A 24,447-nucleotide genomic window follows, 5' to 3' on the forward strand; every position below is an offset into this window, starting at 1 on the left:
AACAAGCAGGATAACATTGGAAAAAAAGTGCATATGGTTCCATAGGCTGCCTGGCCTTGTGGATGCTATTAAAATTCCTTCAATTCAATTCACACCTACCGACCAAAACCTTGGACAATATTTGAACTAGTCCTCCACAAGTGGGTAGCATAATCGAAGAGTGGTGTAGGAACTAAGAAATTGACTTAGAATTTTAAAAAAATAGTGTTAAAAAATATCAAATTAGGTAATAAATTGTTGACATATATTTTTATTTGACTTAAGTTATATAGATTTATTGTTTAGAAAAAATGAGATTAATACAAAATTCATATTAAAAAAAGATGAACATTAATAGTCTAAAAAAAATAAAAAAATAAAAAGTAATGTTGTTCCCTAGGATTGCAATTGAACACATACATATAAATATATAAAACTCTTTCGTCAGCTATCCGCACTAGGCAGCACAACATTTTTTTTTTTTTCAAGTTGTATGATCTCCATATTGCAATGAATATAATGGAGGATGACTCCTTCAAAGATGAGAGATAATCACGTCTTAAAGGTGTCAAAATAAAATTATTAGTTCCTGCCTTTGGCAAGAAACTAATGGAATCACCAAGTTCCATATTAGTTCCATAAACTAAAAATTCCATTGATATACTAATGTTTGCAAAATGTTTATTAATTTGCATTTTTTTTTGGAATTGAAAAATACAAATTTTTAAAAAACTTTATTGGCTCATGATAAAAAAAGTAATGAAAAAATTCAATTTTCTTCAGCAAAAATACAACTATTTTCTCCAACACCTCTATTAATGCAAGCATTAATTGCAACTTTATCTTTTTTTGTGACAAGTAGATAAACTTTTAAAAAAAAATCATTTTTCTAACACCTCTATTAATGAATGTATTAATTTCAATTTTATCCTTTCCACATTTGTGACAAGTGGATAAACTTTTAAACAAAAGACAACTAGTTTTAATTGATGTTTATTTTTGTAATTTGTAAAATGTTATTCAAATATAGACATTTTAACTCTTTTAAATTGTCAATTTTCAAAAAATATTTTTTTATATAGTTTAATTTCATATTTATTTTTAATTTTATTTTATATATAAGTTTAATTTAGAATTTAATTATTTTTATTTTTACGTATCTAAACCAATGCTTTTAATAGATTTTCTTTTATTTTTCATTTTTATATATAATTTTATTAGATTATACATTTATTTAACATGTATAATTTTAATTATATTGATATTTTTAATTTATACTTTAAAATACATAATATTAATTTTGTATCAATTTTAATAAAGTTCAAATTGTTTAACTTGGTATATTATCAACTTTGTTTATTATAAGTGTGTTTGGTTTGTTATTTTTAAATTAATTTATGTTTTTAATCTTTTGCTTCTGGATTTGATTGTGTTCATTTTTTTAGCATCAACGTTTTGGATCACACTCTGTGATCCATCATCGGGATGAGAGAATGCAAGAATGAAAAAATGTGATCCATTTTTTCATTCTTGCATTCTCTCATCCCGATGATGGATCACAGAGTGTGATCCGAAACGTTGATGCTAAAAAAAGAACACAATCAAATCGAGAAGAAAAAGATAAAAAAGTCTAATAGATTGTGGAAATCTAATAAGATTAATTTATGTTTATTTATTTTTATGCATTAGATTTAAGCTTAAGAATATTGTCCAGCTTCTTCAATTGGATGAATTTATCACTTAAACAAGGTAAATCAAACAAATTTAATAATTAAAATTAATCAATTTAACTCTTATATATATATATTTTACTTATATATTATATATAACTAGTTGATAAATATTTTTGATATGATAAATGTTCTTTAGGATGTCATCTAATTTTAATTTAGCATGATACTATAATATTTATTTATATATTCTTTTAAAATTTCAATTAATATATATCATTGCAGTTATATAATTTAATAATATACTAATTATACTTTGTAATTTAATTTAGTTTAGCACTATAACATTATATTTTTCATTACTATTTATTTGTTATTTTATTAAATTAAATACATTATATTTTAACCAAAACCTACTTCAATCAACTATAAAATCATAAAGACAGGAACTTTTTCGCATGCACCCTTTGTTTATGCAGTTTCTGAGTACAATGAAATAGATTCCGTGGGAAGCACATGGGTAGTGGACCCATACCAATTGATTTGACTTATGAGGTTGGGAAGGCATAAGTCGAGTTTAAATTATTTCGCATACCTCGTCTTGAAAAGCTTCCCATCACATATTAACATGATAAACTCGAATGAACCATAACGTCAACTTGATAAATTCCAATAAACTATGATATTGACATGATAGAATATATTAAACTATGTTCTTTCTTCTCTCAAAGAATGGAAGTTTAACATTTTAAATATTTACTTTTGGTCCAAAAGTTTCATTTGCTTCCCTCTTCCATCTTCCAACCAATATAAATTGGTTTGCATTCGTCTAGTTTTAACAGAGGAGATCAAAGGGTAGAGATTTGTATTATTGCTATGTCGTGTTAATAGACTTGCGAGATCTAGTTCTGTATTTCCCATAGTAATAGAATGGGCAACACATCTTCCTCTGCCTCAAATTATGTCATTTCTTTTCCCGAGGTGAAAGTTGCAACCTATCTTAAGGAAGCGATCTATTTCATTGAGACGTGTTTGGACGCCTTTTGGAATGACAAGGTATTCACAGCAATTTATCATCCACTTTTTTCTAGTGCTCTATGTCATCGAACTGGCTTAAACATCACACACTAAGGCTTGATTCCTAGTTCAAAAGTGTTAAATAGTCAAAGTTTGACTTACTTTTCCAAGCTTAATTTATGTCATGGAATGCTTCACATCTCATAAATCAAATCGTTGTAGGGCAAGGAAGGCATTTTTGAAGAAGAGACGATTACTAAATAATCTGGAGTGGATTTTTTTTAATCAACTATGGCTCCCATTTCCTCGGCGATGTAACCGGGCGGGCGTGTCAAAAGTCGTACTTGCAAGGTATTAAACGACTCTTGTATTAGTTCTCACTTCTTTCATGCCATAAAACCCTACTCATTTACTGTTAATGAGATTTTCTACTATTGATGCCGGCAGATAGTGAAACGCAACAACGACATCCAGAAAGCTGTTACAAATATAATGAATGGATCAGAAGAAATTCAGTGGGTTGGAGCAGGGGTTGCTATTTGTTGGCAGTATTAATTTCTGCCATTAATAGCACACAACAGTCCACTGTCCACAGGCCAACTCAGCCGTCCATCCACCGTCCAGAGTAAATATCAGACAATGAAGCCGTCCACATTAAACAGCCATCCCAACTACATTATAGAAGCTGCCCATGTTTTTAATACATGAAATATTATAATATAATATAACATGTGTAAAATGTTTGGTTTATTCTAGAGAGAGTTCTCACCTCTATAAATAGAGACATTATGTAAGAATTTAGGTATCATATGTTTATTTGATTATGGTGGATCAGTAGAGCCCATTTTGGGTTTCTCATTGTGGATCATGAGTGGATAGAATGTTATACCATTCTATGAATTTGTAATAGATTTTGGTTATGTTAATGAGTATGAAGTGTTGTAGCACAACTTGATGTCTTTGTGTTTTGCTTATTCATTTGAATGTTTATCATTGCATTCATGTTTGTCTTTGATCCACTCTATCCACCTCCTTCAAGTGGTATCAGAGCTAAAGGGTGATGATCCTCAAGATCGTGGAGAGCTCAAGAAGTTTAGAATTGGTGAAGAGTGTTGTGGCAACGTAGCCCAACAGGCAATGGCATTTGGAGTTATCTTTTGTAAGAATAAATAGAAGAACAAATTAAGAGACTGCTATGACAAACAACGAAGCCATGGAAAGAAGGAAGTCAAAGTTGAAGTGTGTTTGAGTTAGTACTGTGTGATGCTATCATTCATAGATTAGAAGCATGTGGAGCATCTTTGTGCAAGCGGGAGTGCCAAAGAATGCATACACATGACATGGAAGATATTGATCATGGAAATTTTTATTATGTTTGTGTTTGAAATATGTGTGTTAGTTGTTATGCATTAGTTGTTAAAGTTAAGTTAGTTAGCTTAGGTGTAACTTGTTTAATAAATGGTGAGATGGTGTGCTAATGCTCGTTGTCATGATGCAAAGGTTTGTGTGTGTGCTGATTGGATAAAAGTGCTGGGATCAGAAGTGAGAGAATATGTCTATCTAAATATGTTGTTGTCAAGATGTGGTCATATCCCCTCAATCAAGTGTTGAAGATTGAATTTGTAATGATTGTTAATGGGCTATGTGAATGTATGGGGTGCATTATCGGTTGTGCCCGACACCTCAAAGGTTTTTGGTTTGACATATTGATGAACCATGTATTTGAAAAGGATTCCTATAGAACTGGCAAGTATAGTAGCTAGGCACCCATGTATCTCGGTAGATGGATTTCTTTTTATATGGACTCAATAATTAGTTTGATGCAGGTACAAAAGAGAAAGGCCCAGAGTGATGATAGTTTCCCTGTAGTGATGATTCATGGTCAGTAGAACAATGAATGCTTGGTTTGTAAACCATTGGAGTGCAAAGTTTATGGTGATCTTGAAACCATTTGTGTAATGTTTGAGAAGTTCATGGTGAGCTTGAGACCACTTCAGAATTGCATTGGTTAGGGGTAAGCCGTAAAACTCGAAGTAATTATAATGAGGGAAAACAATATAAATGCAGTAGCATTAGTGACAGAAATTAAGGGGGAGTGTTGGCAGTACTAATTTTTGCCATTAATAGCACACAACAGTCCACCATCCACAACCCAACTCAGCCGCCCATCCGCCATCCAGAGTAAATATCAGACAATGAAGCCGTCCAAATTAAATAGCCGTCCCAGCTACAGTATAGAAGCCGCCCATGTTTTTAATACATGAAATATTATAATATAATATAACATGTGTAAAATGTTTGGTGTATTCTAGAGAGAGTTATCACCTCTATAAATAGAGGCATTATGTAAGAATTTAGTTATCAGATGTTTATCTGATCATGGTGGATCAGTAGAGCCCATTTTGGGTTTCTCATTGTGGATCATGAGTGGATAGCATGTTATAGCATTCTATGGATTTGTAATAGATTTTAGTTATATTAATGAGTATGAAGTGTTGTAGCACAACTTGATGTCTTTGTGTTTTGCTTATTGATTTGAATGTTTATCATTGCATTCATGTTTGTCTTTGATCCACTCTATCCGCCTCCTTCACTGTTGTGACCTACGTGCTGGACCAAGTTAAAATGGACAAAATATCTACCAAAGCTTGGAACGAATGCGTTGAGGTTTTGAGGTTCATGTGTGGCTTAGCAAAACACATCAACCAATCAGTCAAGCCTTTAATGCCTGAAGAGAGAGAGGATGTGCTTGTGTTCATTGCAAAGGGATCGTTCTTCTGTGCTTCCGTAATGTAGCACGGAAGGTAAAATTCAAATTTGTCTTAGACTACCAATTAATCTTACCCACAATATGGACGGGCGGGGCTAGTGATATAATTTTTCAGCGTGAACAACTTTTTTTCTGCGCTAGTGCACGGGAAGGAGTTGAAGAGTCTTCAATACGAATTGACCATCAAATATCCAGAGTTGGGACAATATCCGGATGAAGGTACCCATTCACTTTTGTTCTATTTTGCTTGTGTAATTTACAGTATTTCGTGAGGTTTGCCCTTGCTGATTATCCTCTAATTTTGCAGATGACAAGGCGTAGAATGCTTTTCATTTGCCTATTTTGAGTGGACTGGATGAATTAATGTCTTACATTGAGAAAAGTTTGGCCAAACCCACATCTACCGCTAAGGTATGAGGAAAACATCTATGACTTTTTAGATCTTATAATATTTTCTCTTGCTATAATGCAATAACCATCTTTTTCATTTTCAGGCAGAAGATAAGACCTCTCAACTGGCCTCTTATATTAAGTGTGGGAGCGACTCGCTGACGAATGTCTTGAAACGCTGTAAAAAATATGCTTTGAAGGTATTATTATAGCGTTCTTTCTGTTGATCTCGTTGGATTATGACCGAGTCATCTTCAATTTACGTGTCAATTTTCTCGGTCCGCAGACTAGAGTAGAGAAGCAAGGACAGTAGTGATAGACGTTCTGAAAGAAGCATCAAATATCAAGTGGGTGGGAGCAGGGCTTTCCGTGGTAGCATACGTCTCGCAAAAAGTAGACGATGCTTCCACTAACAAGGAGGAATGTTATGAATTTTTGAAACATATGTATCGCCTGGCTACACGCATCAAGTGATTAGAAGGGCACATAACTGTTGGCAGTAGATGGCGATATTAATTTCTGCCATCAATAGAAGACAACCAGTCCACCGTCCAACCCACAACTCAGCCGTCCATCCACCATCCACAATAAATTGTAGACAATGAGCCGTCTCAGCCCACAAAATAATAGTCCATATTTAGTTCCATAATTAATATAATGTAACATGTGTAAAATGTTTTGTGAGTTCTTAGACCTCTATAAATAGAGGCATTATGTAAAGATTTGAGTATCAGATGTTTATCTGATCATGGTGGATCAGTATAGCCCATTTTGGGTTTCTCATGGTGGATCATGAGTGGATGGAATGCTGTAGCATTCTATGGATTTGTAATGGAGTTTAGTTATGTTAATGAGTATGAAGTGCTGTAGCACAACTTGATGTCTTCGTGTTTGTCTTTGATCCACTCTGTCCACCTCCTTCAAATGGTATCAGAGCTAATGGAATATGATCCTAGAGATCGTGGAGAGCTCAAGAAGTTTAAAATTGGTGAAGAGTGTTGTGGCAACGTAGCCCAACAAGCAATGGCATGTGAAGTTATCTTCTGCAAGAATAAAGAGAAGAACAAGTCAAGAGATTGCTATGAGAAACAAAGAAGCTGTGACAAGAAGAAAGCCAAAGTTGAAGTGTGTTTGAGTTAGTGCTGTGTGACGCTATCATTCATAGATTAGAAGCATGTGGAGCATCTTTGTGCAAGTGGGAGTGCCAAAGAATGCATACACATGACATGGAAGATATTGATCATGGAAATTTTTATTATGTTTGTGTTTGAAATATGTGTGTTAGTTGTTATGCATTAGTTGTTAAAGTTAAGTTAGTTATCTTAGGTGTAATAAAAGGTGAGATGGTGTGCTAAAGCTTGTTGTCATAGTGCAAAGGTCTCTGTGTGTGCTGATTTGGAGTTTAATTGTTGGAATCTGGATGAGAAAATGTTTAAGGCTTTCTCATATCAAATGTGGTCATGTAATAGTAGATTTCTGAATTGATATCCCCCAATCAAGTGATGGAGATTGAATGAGAATTGCTTGTTAATAATCTATTGTAACGGGTGCATTATCGGTTGTACCCGACACCCTAGAGTTTGACTGAATGTATTGATGAACCATGTATTTGAAAAGAATTCCTATAGAACTGGCGAGTACAGCAGCTGGGCACCCATGTATCTCGGTAGATGGATTTCTTTTTATATGGACTCAATAATTAGTTTGATGCAGATACAAAAGAGAAAGGCCCAGAGTGAGGATAGTTTCCTTATAGTGATGATTCGTGGTCATTAGAACCAATGAGTGCTTGGTTTGTAAACCATTTGAGTACAAAGTTTATGGTGATCTTGAAACCATATTTGTGATGTTTGAGAAGTTTGTGGTAAACTTTAAACCACTTCAGAATTGCATTGGTTAGGGGTAAGCCATAAAACCCGAAGTAATTATAATGAGGGAAAACAATATAAATGCAGTAGCATTAGTGACAGAAATTAAGGGGGAGTGTTGGCGGTAGATGGGGATATTAATTTCTGCCATCAATAGCAGACAACCAGTCCACCGTCCAGCCCACAACTTAGCCGTCCATCCACCATCCACAATAAATTGTAGACAATGAGCCGTCTCAGCCCACAAAATAACAGTCCATATTTAGTTCCATAATTAATATAATGTAACATGTGTAAAATGTTTTGTGAGTTCTTAGACCTCTATAAATAGAGGCATTATGTAAAGATTTGAGTATCAGATGTTTATCTGATCATGGTGGATCAGTAGAGCCCATTTTGGGTTTCTCATGGTGGATCATGAGTGGATGGAATGCTGTAGCATTCTATGGATTTGTAATGTAGTTTAGTTATGTTAATGAGTATGAAGTGCTGTAGCACAAATTGATGTCTTCGTGTTTGTCTTTGATCCACTTTGTCCACCTCCTTCAATAACAGATGAAAAGCTACATGATGTTGCTGAATTCATTTTCAAAGGATTATTTTTCTGTGTTTCTCGCATAAAATCTACCAGCCTCTCCAAGTAACATTTCTTACAGTTAGATGATAGTCGGAGTTAATTTAGATTGGATATTAATTGGATCCTATTTGTATAGATTTTTCTCTTCGGGAGTGGATGTTAAGGAGATAAAGAACCGTCAAGCACAGCTAGGTCTCAAGTATCAGGATCTGACTTTGGAAGCTGTAACTGAAGTTCTGAAAGCTCAAACTCAACTGCAGAACGATGTTAAAGTTTCGAGTAAAATTCCTGATTTGTTACCTCCCTCACAGGGGAAGCGTCCCGATGCAGGTTTTCCATTTTTCCTTCTTACTACTTTTCATAGGGTTTGTTATTTGGGCATTATTAAATAATCCAAGTGTGCAAAACTTATGTATAAATGCTCTTAATAATCGATTCCACTTGATGTCGCAGTGGGCATCAATGGGCCGATGTCGGAAGTTAAAAAACTGTTAGGCATGGACGATGAGAACGATGTATCAACCAAAGCTGTTGTAATATATGGGATGGGGGTATGGGGAAGTCCACCTTAGCAGATGCAGTCTTCAGCTCTCTGGATCTCAAAGCATACAAATACTGCCATCTCATCATCGAACAAGACTGTTTTGGAGATGACCTTCAGAAGCTTCAACAACAAGTTTTGAAGGACTTGTTTGGCAAAAATTTGGAGTTGAGGGATTTTGAAGAAGGTCATCGAGAGATCTCTAGGGTGTTCACTGAAAAAGCAGGGCATCCCTTGTTTATGTTTATAGACAATGCGCTGGAAGGTGATGATCTTGTCAAAATTCTACCTGATGACCTTTCAAGCTTGCCTAAGCATAGTAGGATGCTTGTGACCACAAGAATGCTGGGCAAGACTGACATTCTTAACCATGCTGATAATATTACTCGCTTACCATATGTCACTAAAGCTCTTCTACCCAGAGAGGCCAAGGAGTTGTTGTCCAAAAAAGCTACAGGCAGTCCTGTTGGAACATTTGACGCAACCTCGGATATTGATGGCCTGCTGAGTGTCTGCGGTGACATTCCACTGGTGCTAGAGCTTGTTCGCACAAGATTGCGCAAAAATTGCAATGACCTGTCTACCTTCAATAGCACCATTGAAACCTTCAAGTATTCGCTGGAGAAAGGGGAGGGCGAAATAACTAAAAATGTGGTGGACGTGGTGTATGACAGCTTGCAGGAGGATCGATATAAAGATGCTTATCTAGATATAGCAGATTTCTTTTCTCTTTGGGAGCGGCGGAAGGTGAGCTATATTGTAGGTGACGATGAACTTCTGGCTCTGGAAGAAGCAGCGCTGGTAAAGAACTCCAACGGCAAAGTAAAACTTCATGATGTCGTTTTGAAACGAGGAAAGAAGATTGTCAGGACAGGATAGAATGTTGATATTGTGAAGGCCAACAGTCATCTTTGTTCCCTCCAATAATTGAGTCTCTTGGTTTCCAAAGACTCTTCATTTGTAATATTATTGGAGCCCATTTATATGATGCTCCTGCTCATTTTGTAAACAACTTTTTCTTATTAATTCAATACTCTGCAGTCTGGACGTAGCCACTATTGTGGTGAACCAGGATAAATCTGGTGTTGTGTATTTCTTCTTATTGCGACATTTAATTTCTTTGTTTAAATCCTTTCAATTGGTATCAGAGCACGAGGTGTGCAGATTGGAAAATCAGTGTTGAATTTTTCGGAAAGATGGAGGATTTGAAAATAGAGAAATTTATAGGCAAGAATTACAGCCTGTGGAAAGTGCAGATGTGTTCCTTGCTGGTTAAGCAAGACTTGGCTCTCGCAATCGAAGGAAAGTCTAAGAAACCATCTACAATGATTGATGAAGATTGGCAAAAGAAGGATGACAAGGCTATGGCATCCATTTTTCTCTTACTAGCAAAAAATGTTTTGTTCAATGTCTCAAATGAGACGTCAACGAAAGATGTTTGGGACAAACTTTAGAATATGTATCAAACGACGTCGACTGCAAACAAAATCTTCATTATGAAGAAACTCTACAAACTAAAAATGAAGGAAGGGATTGCAATGTCAAATCATATAAATGATTTGAACACCCTATTATGTCAAGCAAGCTCGGTTGGTATGACTCAAGATGATGAATCCAAAGCAATCATCTTGTTATGTTCTTTACCTGACAGTTGGGATCCCGTAGTTACAGCTGTAAGTACTTCAAGCTCTACGAAGTCAAAGATGGCCTATGATGAAGTTATTGCCACTTTATTAAGTGAAGACATGAGAAGGAGTAACAAAGACTCCTCATCCGGTGATGCTCTCACTATGGTCAGCACTGAGAGAAGAGGAAGAAGCCATCATAGAGGAAATAATAATTACAATCAGCGAAGATCAAAGTCACCCAATCGTTCAAGGTCAAGAGGTAGGAATGGTGAATGCTGGTTTTGTGGTAAGCCTGGTCACACAAAGAGAAATTGTCGGGCTTACAAGAAAGCACAAGAAAATGTGAGAAACATGGAAGCAAATACAACCTATGAGAAAGATGAAAGTGCTTTAGTTCTTTCTACAAGTGACACAAAATCAGATTCTTGGGTGATAGATTCTGGAGCTTCTTTCCATGCTACTTCATGTACGGATTATTTCACAAACTACCATAGTGGTCAATTTGGAGAGGTATTTCTTGGAGACAACAAATCCTATGAAATAGTTGGCAAAGGTGACATTTTTTTACCGTTGGAAGATGGAGGGAAATGGTTGTTAGAAGATGTTCGCCATGTTCCCAAATTAAAGCGAAATCTAATTTCGGTTAGTCAGCTCTTTGCCCAAGGATATTATCCATTCTTATATCCGGATACTTGGAAAGTTACCAAGGGTTCAAGAATAATTGCCAAAGGAAACAAAGTTGACAATCTTTATCTCCTTGAGAAGCCTACTGAAATAGGGGCTGCTATGACAGTCATGGGCAGCGATGCAACACTTTGGCATCAAAGATTAGGCCACATGAGCAAAAAGGGCCTTGAGATAATGCTCAAAAGGGATCAACTACCGGGTCTCCAATCAACAAACTTGCAATTTTGTGAACATTGTCTTTATGGAAAACAAAAGCGGGTCAGCTTCTTGAAAGATGGACATGATCTCAAGGAGAAACCATTGGAACTTGTACACTCGGATGTCTTTGGTCCGGTTGAGGTAAGCTCTTTAGGAGGTTCAAATTTTTTTTGTTACATTCCTTGATGACTGTACTAGGAAAGTATGGATATATATGATGGCAAATAAATCTGAAGTCTTTTCTAAATTTAAAGTTTTCAAAGCTCTTGTTGAAAACCAAAGGGGCCATAAGATCAAATGTTTAAAAACGGATAATGGAGGTGAGTTTTGTTCGTTGGAGTTTGACAATTATTGTGCAGATAATGGTATTCGTAGGGTGAAAGTTGTGCCCTACACCCCTCAAGAAAATGGGGCAGCGGAAAGACTCAATAGGACAATAATGGAGAAAGCTCAGTGTATGCTTTCTAATGCAGGATTGGGAAAAGAATTCTGGGTTGAGGCATGTAATACAGCCATATATCTCATTAATCGAAGTCCTTCTTCAAGGCTGAACTTTGGAATTCCAGAAGAGGAATGGCAAGGTAGAAGACTCTCTTATTCTCATCTTAAAGTTTTTGGTTGTCAGGCTTTTGCACATGTGCCCAAAGAAAAAAGAAGCAAGCTGGATCATAAATCTAAGCCTTGCATATTCCTTGGCCATGGAGAGGATCAGTTTGGCTTCAGGCTTTGGAGCTTAACTGATAAGAAGATTATTAGAAGCAGAGACGTTGTCTTCAATGAGAAAACCTTTCCAGCATTAAATTCTCAGGAAATGTCTGAAAAAGAATTTGTGCCAATCGCTGCACAAAGGAATGTTGGATTGAATCCACAAACAATTTCTAACACTATTTCATATAGTCCCACCTCTGTACTATTTCTAAATTTTTCATCTTCTTCCACTCCTGGGAACACATGACATGATGATAGTTCTACACAAGAGTTTTTTGATATCTCTTCTCATGATAGGAATTTGTCTCTCCATCACGATCAAGCTTGTAAAAGTTTTTCAAACCAAAGTACAAGGGATCCTCTTACTACAATGGGCTATCAGTCAAAGGACTATAATGCTCATCCACCAATGCAAGGTGGGCAAATAGAACTGTAGGACATCAATCTGGAGGATGAGAGTAATTCGCAGGCTGTGCCAATTGATATCCATGGCAATCCCATCTATATACAGAGTACTCACAGTAAACGTATGTCACTATATCCATTTGAGCACGATGGAAACTCAAGCCACAATCTTGGCAATACACGTGGGCAATTTCAGAGTGTAGGTCCAACTAATCCGCAGCCTGCACATAATCCGCAAGGGGCAAATGAAAACTAGGTTCAAACACACGTAACAAAGGTGAATGTACAGGGTGCAGAACTCCATCCGCAATGTGTTAGAGCTGTTTCATAGGGTCTACAAATTGATTTGCAGGACATTAATGTGCAGGGTAATCATGGTGGGAGCACAGACCAGCATCTTGGTAATTCACGGGAACAACTTCATGCAGAGGAGACAGTTTCATGGCAGTTTCATGGCAGTCAAAGACCCTTTCATCGTGTAGGTAATATGGCAGGTAGAGGTAACATGTCTCCAAATCAACATAGTTTACATACCGATTTTGAGGCACCTAATACAAATATATCACAGGGAGAAGGCACACTTCATAATAATCTGTTCTCAAGCAGTAGAGAGGGCATTCAACATTTAAACCAGCGAACTAGTGTAACCGGTTCTCCATTTGAATTGGTTCAACCAGAGAATAGAGAACCCCAAATGAGAAGATCCACTAGAGAACGGAGAATGCCGGCTAAATTCTCTAATTATGAATTATTGTACGCTGAAGAAGTAGAGCCTTCAATTCTAGTTTCAGAATTTTCAGAACCGTCTACATTCAAAGCAGCTCTCAATGATGTCAATAGTGATAAATGGAAAACAACAATGCGTGAAGAAATGGATTCTTTACTCAAGAATCGAACCTGGGATTTGGTCTCTCTTCCACCTAATCGAAGACCACTTAGGAACAAGTGGATATATCATGTGAAAGATGAAGCGGAAGGCAATAAACGCTTCAAAGCCAGATTGGTGGTAAAGGGATTTGATAAAAAACAAGGGATAGATTTCAATGAAATCTTCTCACCAGTTGTCAAAATGACAACTATCCAAACTGTTTTGGGATTAGCAGCTGCATGTGATCTTGAATTAGAACAACTTGATGTGAAAACCGCTTTCCTACATGGCGATGTAGAAGAAGAACTGTACATGGAGCAGCCACAAGGGTTCGTAAAGAAGGGACATGAACACCTTTATTGCAAATTAAATCGGAGCTTGTATGGCCTGAAAGAAGCCCCAAGACAGTGGTATGTAAAATTTGATCGCTTCATGGCTGAGCATAATTTCACAAGATGTGAATTAGACCCATGTGTCTACTTCAAGAAACTTCCAAGTGGAGAGTTTGTCATTCTTCTTCTTTATGTCGATGACATGTTAGTAGCTGGCACAAACAAAAGAATCGTTAATGAGTTGAAGCAAAAATTGGCAAGCCAATTTGCAATGAAAGACTTAGGGGTGGCGAAAAAGATTCTTGGCATGACAATCACAAGGGATAGGAAAAAGAGGGAAATCACTTTGTCTCAAAAACAATACATTGACAAAGTTGTTGAAAGATTTGGCATGACTGAATTAAAAGTAACTCCTATTCCTCTTGCTGGTCACTTTCGATTAAGTTCTGAATTATGTCCTCAAACATAAGAAGAAAAAGAATTTATGGAGAAAATTCCATACAAATCAGCCATTGGTAGTATTATGTATGCTATGGTTTCTACTCGCCTCGACATTGCTCATGCGGTGGGAGTTGTGAGCAGGTTCATGAGCAATCCCGGAAAAGCTCATTGGGAAGCCGTCAAATGGATACTAAGGTATCTAAAAGGCACTTCAGATTATGTTTTATGTTTTGGCGGAAACAAAATTCAGCTACAAGGTTACACTGATTCTGATCTTGCTGGAGACTTGGATAAACGAAGGTCTACCACTGGTTACACCTTCACATTTGCTGGAGCTGCGATCAGCTGGGCATCACGGTTGCAACATTCCATTGCTCTTTCTTCAGCTGAAGCTGAATACTTAGCTCTTTCCGAAGGTGCAAGGGAAATGATTTGGCTTCAACAGTTACTTGGTGACTTGAAAGTTCGTCAAAATGAATATAATCTATTTTGTGACAGCCGTAGTGCGATCTTCATGGCACATAATCAGTCATCCGAACGTCGCTCCAAGCATGTTGATGCACATGCTCACTTTGTTCGTCATGCAGTTGAAGAGGGCAAGCTGAATGTTGTCAAGATTGACACCAAGATCAATCCGGCTGATATATTCACGAAGGTTGTTGCCAAAGAGAAGTTCGAATGTGCTAGAACTTCTCTTGGGCTTGTGAAGAAAAGATAGATCATTCTTTGAGCAGGGTATTGGGTGATCAGTTGCAGCATTGGTTGTCCTTCAGGTGGGAGTTTGTTGATATTGTGAAGGCCAACAGTCATCTTTGTTCCCTCCAATAATCGAGTCTCTTGGTTTCCAAAGACTCTTCATTTGTAATATTATTGGAGCCCATTTATATGCTGCTCCTGCTCATTTTGTAAACAACTTTTTCTTATTAATTCAATACTTTGCAGTTTGGACGTAGCCACTATTGTGGTGAACCAGGATAAATCTGGTGTTGTGTATTTCTTCTTATTGCGACATTTAATTTCTTTGTTTAAATCCTTTCATAGAATAACAGATCTGCAATCTTTGACTGATATTCTTGAAAGCGCGGAGGTATATTTGCACTGCGATCTTTGTTTTTTTAGATAAATTGTTAGAAGTGTTAAAACAGGTCATAAACAATATAATAAACTAAAGTAATAACTGTTGTAATGTATAAAGTAAGACAAGATAGAAATATAAAACTGATAAACAACAATATATTATTCTAGCTTGCTTACATACATCAGACCTTCAAATATTTTCTAAATATGCATAGTTTGTATGTCCACATCACATATTTATACATGTAATATCAAACATCTAGCAATTTCTTTTCTAAAGTATTCTATATCCTATAATGTTCTACATCTAATTTGGATTGTACAATGAAAAGCTTTAGGAAGCCTCTCCTCTAAATTCTTCTAGACAATCTTAACTTTTAAGAAGAGACTCCTAATAAATACAAATTTATTAGTCGCTGGATGAATTATACGTACTGTATAAGATAAGTCTACTCTGTTCTCTCTGCAAGCTTTTACGCTTGTTATAAATTGTTTATTTATAATTGCTGTCTTATACTTTGTACTTGCAGAGACTTGAGAAATTGAAAGGAATTCATCGACCACGTAGAGGCATAGACAATAGGCCATTCAAACTTCAGGCACAACATTTGGATAAGATGTCCAAGTGTTTAAGAGTCTTGATTATGACTAACCGAGTAGAAGTCAGTGGACGATGCAGCAGAAATTTTGAAAATCTGCGGTATCTAAGTTTTGATAAGGGAGACAGCTCCCCGATGGAGTTAAAGAAGCTTCCAAGGCTGGCAATTTTTGAGGGCCGCGTAAGGAGTCATCAGTTTTACGATGTAAGTTTGTGACATAAGCTTTGAATAGAGATATATGATGTACTTTTCTTTCTAGGCTGATTTGGATTGAACTGTGTGCGCAGCTACCTCCTTCCCTGCGTAGAGGTGGACCGTTTGGAATCCCGAGGGTTGGATGAAAGCTTGGGCAAAGTGTCTTGTCTGGAAGAGCTTAGTATATCTCAAAAGGCCTGTTATATGGCAAGGCTTCCACAGAGCTTTGCTCAACTTAGATTTCTTCATTGCCTGGATTTGTTCAATTTTGGTGAACTCACTTCCTTGCCCGATACTTTTTGTCAACTGATCAACTTGAAGGAGCTGAATATACGGCACTGTACAAAGTTGTCCTGTCTTCCTTACAATTTTGGACGTTTGAAGTCTTTGGAATCTCTGCATATTCAACATTGCAAAAGTTTGGAAAGGCTTAGGCCCCGTTTGGTTACGGGGGCGCGGAATAGGGTTTTCAGCGCCAAAATCGGGTTATGGAAGAAAATGGTGGCGTTTGGTTCATCAAACGCATAATCCGGTTTCGGGTTTCGTCTGCCAATTTCGCTCGAAAATTGGAAGAAATTTCTTCCAAGAAATAGGTGGAAGTTGAAATGAAAACCAGGTTTTGGGTTTTTATGAATGCGTTTGAATAAATCGTCGGGTCCGCCGAATCCGCCTTAGGTTTTTGGAAGAACAAATTGGGTTTTTTGGAAGACGACGGTTGTATTGTTTTCGTGCTCTGTTGTGTGAAGGCGAGGGTTTTTGGTTTGCTGCGTTTGTTGGGCTTGTGGGTTTTCTGTGGCCGTGGTTTGCGAGGGTTTCTGGTTTGTGGGTTTTCTGTGGCCGTGGTTTCCTGTGGCCGTGGCATGTGGCTGTGGCATTTTCTGCGATTTCTCTTCTCCACTTTGAACAGCGGCGGCGGTAAACGGTTCTCCTCTCACACCCACCTTTGCATACTGGATTTTTTAAAGTTTTTTTGGTTCATTCAAACGTAACTGTTTGTTTCAAATCTGTTTTTAAAATAGTCAATATGTGCTCACTAATAAATTCGAGTATAGTGCTGTGAGAGATCAATACCAGTGAAATGAAAAATTAAACTTTGTAACAATTTCTGGGTGTTTGTTTTAAATCTGTTTAGCAAAATAGTCAATATATGTGGTAACTGTTTGTTTCAAATCTGTTTTTAAAATAGTCAATATGTGCTCACTAATAAATTCGAGTATAGTGCTGTGAGAGATCAATACCAGTGAAATGAAAAATTAAACTTTGTAACAATTTCTGGGTGTTTGTTTTAAATCTGTTTAGCAAAATAGTCAATATGTGCTCACTAATAAATTCCACTATAGTGCTGTGAGAGATCAATACCAGTGAAATGAACAACCAAACTTTGTAACAATTTCTTGCCAGTAATGAGTTCTAGTATGTTGTTGTGAGAGATGAATGAAATACCATTAAATAGAGCCAAGTCATAAACTTGTGCTCACTAATAAATTCCAGTATAGTGCTGTGAGAGATCAATACCAGTGAAATGAATAACTAAACTTTCTAACTGTTTCTTGCCAGTAATGAGTTCTAGTATACTGCTGTGAGAGATGAATGCAATACCATTAAATAGAGTCAAGTCATAAACTATGTATGAATCAACTATGTATAGATCAATGTCAATCATGGCTTTTATCTATACATAATCAATATGTGCTCAATATGTGCTTAATAATGAATTCTAGTGTGTGCTTATGTGATTACCTGTATATATCATAGTGCCAATCAAGCAAAATATGGCAATCATGGCTTTTATCTATACATAGTTGACCTATACGTAGTTTATCATGGTTCAAATCTGTTTAGTAAAATAGTCCAATATATGCTGTAACAGTTTGTTTAGAATCTGTTTGACAAAATAGTCAATATATGCTCACTAATGACTTTCAGTATAGTGTTGTGAGAGATCAATACCAGTGAAATGAACAACTAAACTTTGTAACAGTTTCTTGCCAGTAATGAGTTCTAGTGTACTGCTGTGAGAGATGAATGCAATACCATTAAATAGAGCCAAATCATAAACTATGTATAGATCAATGGCAATCATGGCTTTTATCTATACATAATCAATATGTGCTCAATATGTGCTCAATAATGAATTCCAGTATGTGATCATGTGATTACCTGTATATATTATAGTGCCAATCATAATAGCAAAACATGGCAATCATGCTTTTATCTATACATAGTTGACCTATACATAGTTTATCATGGTTCAAATCTGTTTAGCAAAATAGTCCAATGAGTTCCAGTATAGTGATGTGAGAGATCAATGCAATACCATTAATCAAAGTGAATCATGCCAATGAAATGAACAACTAAACTATGGATATATCAAGTATGTATTGATCCATGCAAAATCATTCAACATACTTATGAGGTCATAAACTATGTATACATAAAAGCCATGATTTCAAACTATGTATAGATCAATGCAGAAAGAAACTCTATTCCTATTGCCAACTATGTTACTTTTCATCTTCTAAAAGACAAGCCTCAATTTCAGCGGACCTGACGATTTATTAAAACACATTCATAAAAGCCCAAATTCAAGTTATAGTTTGTACATGTGTATGTGTACATACATACATGTGTGTGTATGTATGTACACACATACATACTTGTGTGTGTACGTACATGCATGCATACATACATGTGTGTCTACCTACATGCATGCATACATGTGTGTGTGTGTGTACGTACATACATGCATACATACATACATACATTCATGTGTGTGTGTGTACATACACACATACATACATGTGTGTGTACGTACGTACATGCATACATACATGTGTGTGTGTGTACGTACATACATGCATACATACATGTGTGTGCACATACATATATACATACATGTGTGTATACATATAGACAAATGGAATCAATATTATGCTTTCATTGGTATAGATAGATTACATGGAGTATAATGACACATTGTAATTTGTTCTTTATGGGCTTATGATCCTCGGTAGTTGGTACTCCTTGTTGTATTTGAATAAATAATTGACTTCTTAATGCAATGAGGCTAGCAAATAATCATGTTGTATCTCGATAGGTGATAGTTGATATTTCATAACTGATAGTGTTTAAATTGTCCACATTTCAGGTCACTAATGGATCCTATGGAGAGTATAGAGGTCCAAGGAAGCATAGTTAGGAAGACCACATACACCCGCATTCTCACAATTCTTTTTGCTTTTGTTGGCATAGCCAAAGTACTGGTAGCCCGAGAAGGTAGTCAAATGGGTAAACGAATAAGAAAAGGAAATTTCTTTTGTAGAGACATTATTCATTCGAATGAGGTGGATTGTCATGATCAGATTCGGATGAGTAGGGCAGCCTTCTTTTCTCTAGCTCGTATTCTGAGGCTGAAAGGAAGCTTGAGAGATACGATCCACTTGAAGTTAGAGGAACAATTAGTGATGTTCCTCCACACCCTTGGGCACAATCTAAGGAACCACAAGATTGCCCATAACTTTGGGCACTCAGGAGAGACAGTCAGTCGGTACCTCCACAAGGTTTTGATGGCTATCTTAGCCCTTCACAGAGATTACTTCATACCACCTAGTCCAGGCACTCCTCTTGAAATTAGTGGGAAGGATCGTTTTGAACCATTCTTCAAGGTAAATCACACATTATTACAAGTTTATTGTCTAGAATGTTGTCCTTATCTTATTATTACTTGAGCATACATTTGATCAGTGTATCATATCCCACAGGATTGCATTGGAGCCATCGACGGTACCCATATTCCAGTGCGAGTTGATGTCGACATACAGGGTAAATATCGTGATAGAAAAGGGAACCTATCGCAAAATGTTATGGGTGTCTGCTCCTTTGATTGTAAGTTTCAGTATTGCCTTGCTGGTTGGGAAGGCTCTGCTGTAGATAGCCGTGTTCTAGCCTCAGCTCTATCCAGATCAGATCCACTTGTAGTTCCCCCTGGTAAGCCAAATCACATTTTAATATACTCAAGGTTATGCTAAATGGTTCAAGTATTGACAATATACTTTCTTTATATAGGAAAATATTATCTCGTGGATGCTGGATATCCAAATGCACCCGGATTTTTCGCTCCTTATCGGTGTACACGCTACCACTTGAAAGAGTGGTCAAGAGAAAACCCAATAAACTCTGCACATGAGTTGTTCAACCATCGACACTCCTCTCTTAGAAATGCAGTAGAACGTACATTTGGTATTCTGAAGCAGCGTTTTCCAATCTTAAGACATGCAACGTCTTATGATATCATGACACAATCCTATATTGTTTTAGCATGTTGCATACTTCACAATTTCATTACGATAGAGGATTGCCTTCCATCGGAAGAAGCTATTGAAGAGGAAGATGATCGTGATGGGATAGAGGTGCCACTACTTGAGACATATGGGTTGTCTCAGGAGGATAGAAATGAGTGGGCCCAATTTCGAGAAGATATAGCAAATAGGATGTGGGAAGATTATAGATCTCGAGAATAAATGATTTATTAGAAGGCAATGTGCTTTATATGATTAAATTGATGTATGCATATACAATGATGGTGTTTGATTTCGTTATTCTGATATCAGTCTTTGCTACATTCTAATTAAATAAAAAGAACATTAACTTTCAATTTCACACCTACATTATGTACAAAAATTGTTGATCATATCTGCAATACACAATTCAACTTGAAATATAGATTACATTGATTTAAATGCAAGAAAGCACAATTATTATACATCTTTGCATTGAGAAAGTACAATAACATGCTTCATAATGGGGCTCATGACTATTTACTTGCCATTGATATCACCATTTTGTCTTACTGGTAGTTTTTTTTATGTTGATGTGTTATCATCAATTATTGCTTAAAATGTGTATCATCTTCAGTTAAATTCTTTCAAGTTTATTAAATGTTAGCCTCATTGCATTAGGATGTATTAAAAAATGATATTTAAAGTTTATCATCTTCAATTTTAAATGAAATACAACAAGGAGTACCAAATGATGAAGATCATAAGCCCACTAGTAAGAAGAGAACAACGAATTTGTTGAAAATCCTATTTTTCTGATGTTACTGCTTGCTGCATTCTATTTAAATTTAAAGAGCAATAACTTTCAATTTCAGTCGTATGATTACTTTAAATTGTAATACGTTTACCTATTCAATATGTTAGCCTTGTTCCATTATGACGTATTACAAATTGATAGTTAAAGATTTTCTATGTCAAATTTAAATGAAATACAGGAAGGAGTACACAATGGCATATACCGAGCTCATGATGAGCATGGATGGATCTGATCATGTGAAACATATGTGTTCTCCCATTACTTTGAGTGATATAGATGGATCCCTCGCTGTGAGCAACAAATCTTTTTCTTCAAAGAAGAAAATGTGGACAAAATCGATGGAACGCAAGTTTTTAGACTTGCTCCTTGAACAAGTCCATCTCGGACGGAAAGGTGAAGGTGGGTTTAAAAAAGAGGCATGGACTGCGATAGAGAGGACATTCAATTCAGCGATGAACTCGAATCTGTCACGAGATCATTTTAAGAATAAGCTAAAAACATGGAAAGTAGGATATAAAGTAATGAAGGACTTGAAAAATACAAGTGGGTTAGCTTGGAATGAAGAAACTCAAACTGTGGATGCTGAGGATTCAGTGTGGGATGACCTTTTGAAGGTAGGATCATCTTTGTACTCTTTTCATTGAAGAAATTTTTCCTTCTTATTTTAATAATGAAAAACTTACAACCTAATCCATCTATTAATGCTTATATGTAGAGGAGAGAATTCAAAAATGCAAAAATGTATGAGGTCACCTTTCCAATATTTCAATGAGTTGGCTATAATTGTTGGTAATGACATTGCTGAAGGGTTCGCATCTACAACACCCCTTGATGCTGAAGAAGGGCACCCTATGAACGATGCATTTAATGTGCTTGATGAGGATGATACCAATTGTGGTACACCTCTTGATAGCCAACCAGATATTGATGAAGAGTTATATCATTCCAATCAGTCGAGTGCAAGTGCTAGAGGGACTCCTCCACCATCATCATCAAGGAGGGGAAAGAGGAAGAAGACATCTTTGGCTGCATCATTGGATGTGATATGCGAAACTATGAAGGAACTGAAAGATGGCCTCATTAAGCCTCATATTGTAAAAGTGGATAAATCTGAAGATGATAATATTTTGACTGCTGCATATATTGCTCTCAAAGCTGTCCCTGAACTGAGTCGAGCAATTTTCGTGAAAGCACATGATACCTTCGTGCTTCAACGTGAAAGAGCCAAAGGGTTCTTGATGATGGATGAGGTGGAGAGAGTGGAGTGGATTGCAATGACATTTGGTACCATTTAGCTATTTCAGCTACTGACTGGATTGCAATGACTTATGCTGCATGATTACTCTATTCAATGGTTTTGCATTAATCTCTAATAGCACTAAACTAAAACTATATTAATCTCACATCACGATAAATTTGTCTTACACAATTTTTCAAAAATATATAATATATATGATCACAATTTCCAACAATGGGACAAAAAATAACTTCGTACAAATGATTGCATGTATGATTATTTTTAACTTTTCTTTGCTAATAAATAGAATTAAAATAAAAAATAATAATCATTTTATTTATTATTGACTAACAAAATAAAACTGTGAATATTCAAGAATAAATAATAATAATAATGTAGTCTAATTATAAATAAATTAAATCATAAATATTAATACTTTACTCATTCTAATCCTTGTGTTTCACTAATTAAATAAGATTAAAAAAATTTACATCAAATTCCAATTCCAATTAGAAAATGAACAACCAAACGCAACAAAAAGATATTCCTAGTCATATTCTGTTCCAATTCCAATTTCTAAATTGGCAACCAAACGCAGAATATGGATTTGAAAATTCATCTTCCGTGTCAACCAAACGGTCCAACTATCTTCCTAAAATACATAACCAGGTTTTCGAAAACCTGGTTATCAGATAACCTGGTTATGAGGAAAATTCATCTTCCCCAACCAAACGGGGCCTTAGTGATATCTTTGGTCCGCTGAGGAACTTGAAGAAATTAACTATATTGATGAATCCATGGCTGTCTAGTCTTTCTGATGATTTTGGACAGCTAAAGTCTCTGCAATATCTGAAAATTGTAAAACTGCCATGGGTTAGAGAGGCTTGGTAATACTTTTGGTCAACTGAGGAACTTGAAGGAGTTGAATATACGGCACTGTGCAAAGTTATCCTGTCTGCCTGACAGTTTGGACGTTTAAAGTCTTTGGAATCTCTGGATATTCAACATTGCAAAAGTTTGGAAAGGCTTAGTCATACCCTTAGTCAGCTGAGGAACTTGAAAAAGTTGGATATCAGAAACTGTCCAAAGCTGTCTAGTCTGTCTAACGATTTCGCAGATTTGAGAGCTTTGGATAATCTGATAATCGATGACTGCCAAAGTTTGGAGAAGCTCAGTAGTGCCTTTGGTCAGTTGAGCAATTTGAAGGAGCTTTATATAAGCAAGTGTTCAAAGCTCTCTAAGCTGTCTGACGACTTTGGAGAGTTGAAATCTTTGACTGATCTGAAAATTGAATACTGCAAAAGATTGAAAAATCTCAGCGATACATTTGGTCAGCTGAGCAACTTGAAGGAGCTGTATACAAAGGAGTGTACAAAGCTCTCTAAGCTGTCAGACGATTTTGGACACTTGAAGTTATTGACTAATCTGGAAATAAAATACTGTGGAAGCCTGGAAAAGCTCAGCGATACCTTTGGTCAGCTGAGCAACTTGAAAGAGTTATGTATAAGCGAGTGTCCAAAGATCTCTAAGCAGTCGGATGATTTTGCAGATTCGAAGTCGTTGAATAATCTGAAAATTGAATGCTGCCAAAATTTGGAGAAGCTTAGCGATACCTTTGGTCAGCTGAGCAACTTGAGGGAGCTATATATAAGGGAGTGTTCAAAGCTTTCTAAGCTTTCAGACAATTTTGGACGTTTGAAGTCTTTGCACTTTCTGTGCGTTTGTCATTGCCAAAGTCTCCAAAGTCTCAGTGATGATTTTGGGTCACTAACATGTGTTGCCACAATAGAGGCATCAGGGTGTCCTGTTTTGGAAGGAAAGGCAGTGGATCAGATGATTGAATTGAAGAGCTTGACGAAGTTGGATGTCCGTGAAAGCCCCTTGTTGATAGACCATTGGCAAAAAATAAAGGACGGACACCCTCAACTTGTACTGACAGACGGAAAGAGCAACAAGATATTTAATCCCAATGCTGGTATTCTTATTTTCTTATTCTTGATTATTGAGTTCGTTGTTTAGGCGATAATAGATTTTCTTCAGGTCGTCTACAAAACTATGGCATAGAATAATTTTATTTAGAGTAAATTTTTAAAAAGTATCCGAAATAGTATATCTTGTTAAAAAGTGGCTCAAAAGCCGGCCTCTTAAATAAACTTATAGGATTGG

At 36.3% G+C, this 24,447-nt stretch overlaps 1 pseudogene; it reads left to right on the plus strand.

Annotated features, from left to right (window-relative positions):
• The first annotated feature begins 2,579 nt into the window (after positions 1-2,579).
• LOC149561291 (uncharacterized) lies at positions 2,580-24,300 on the plus strand (annotated as a pseudogene).
• The last annotated feature ends 147 nt before the right edge of the window (positions 24,301-24,447 follow it).

The sequence above is a fragment of the Cupressus sempervirens genome, chromosome 4, assembly GCF_028749045.1.
Source record: "Cupressus sempervirens isolate cs-2001-9-10 chromosome 4, ASM2874904v1, whole genome shotgun sequence".
Classification (NCBI taxonomy): Eukaryota; Viridiplantae; Streptophyta; class Pinopsida; order Cupressales; family Cupressaceae; genus Cupressus; species Cupressus sempervirens.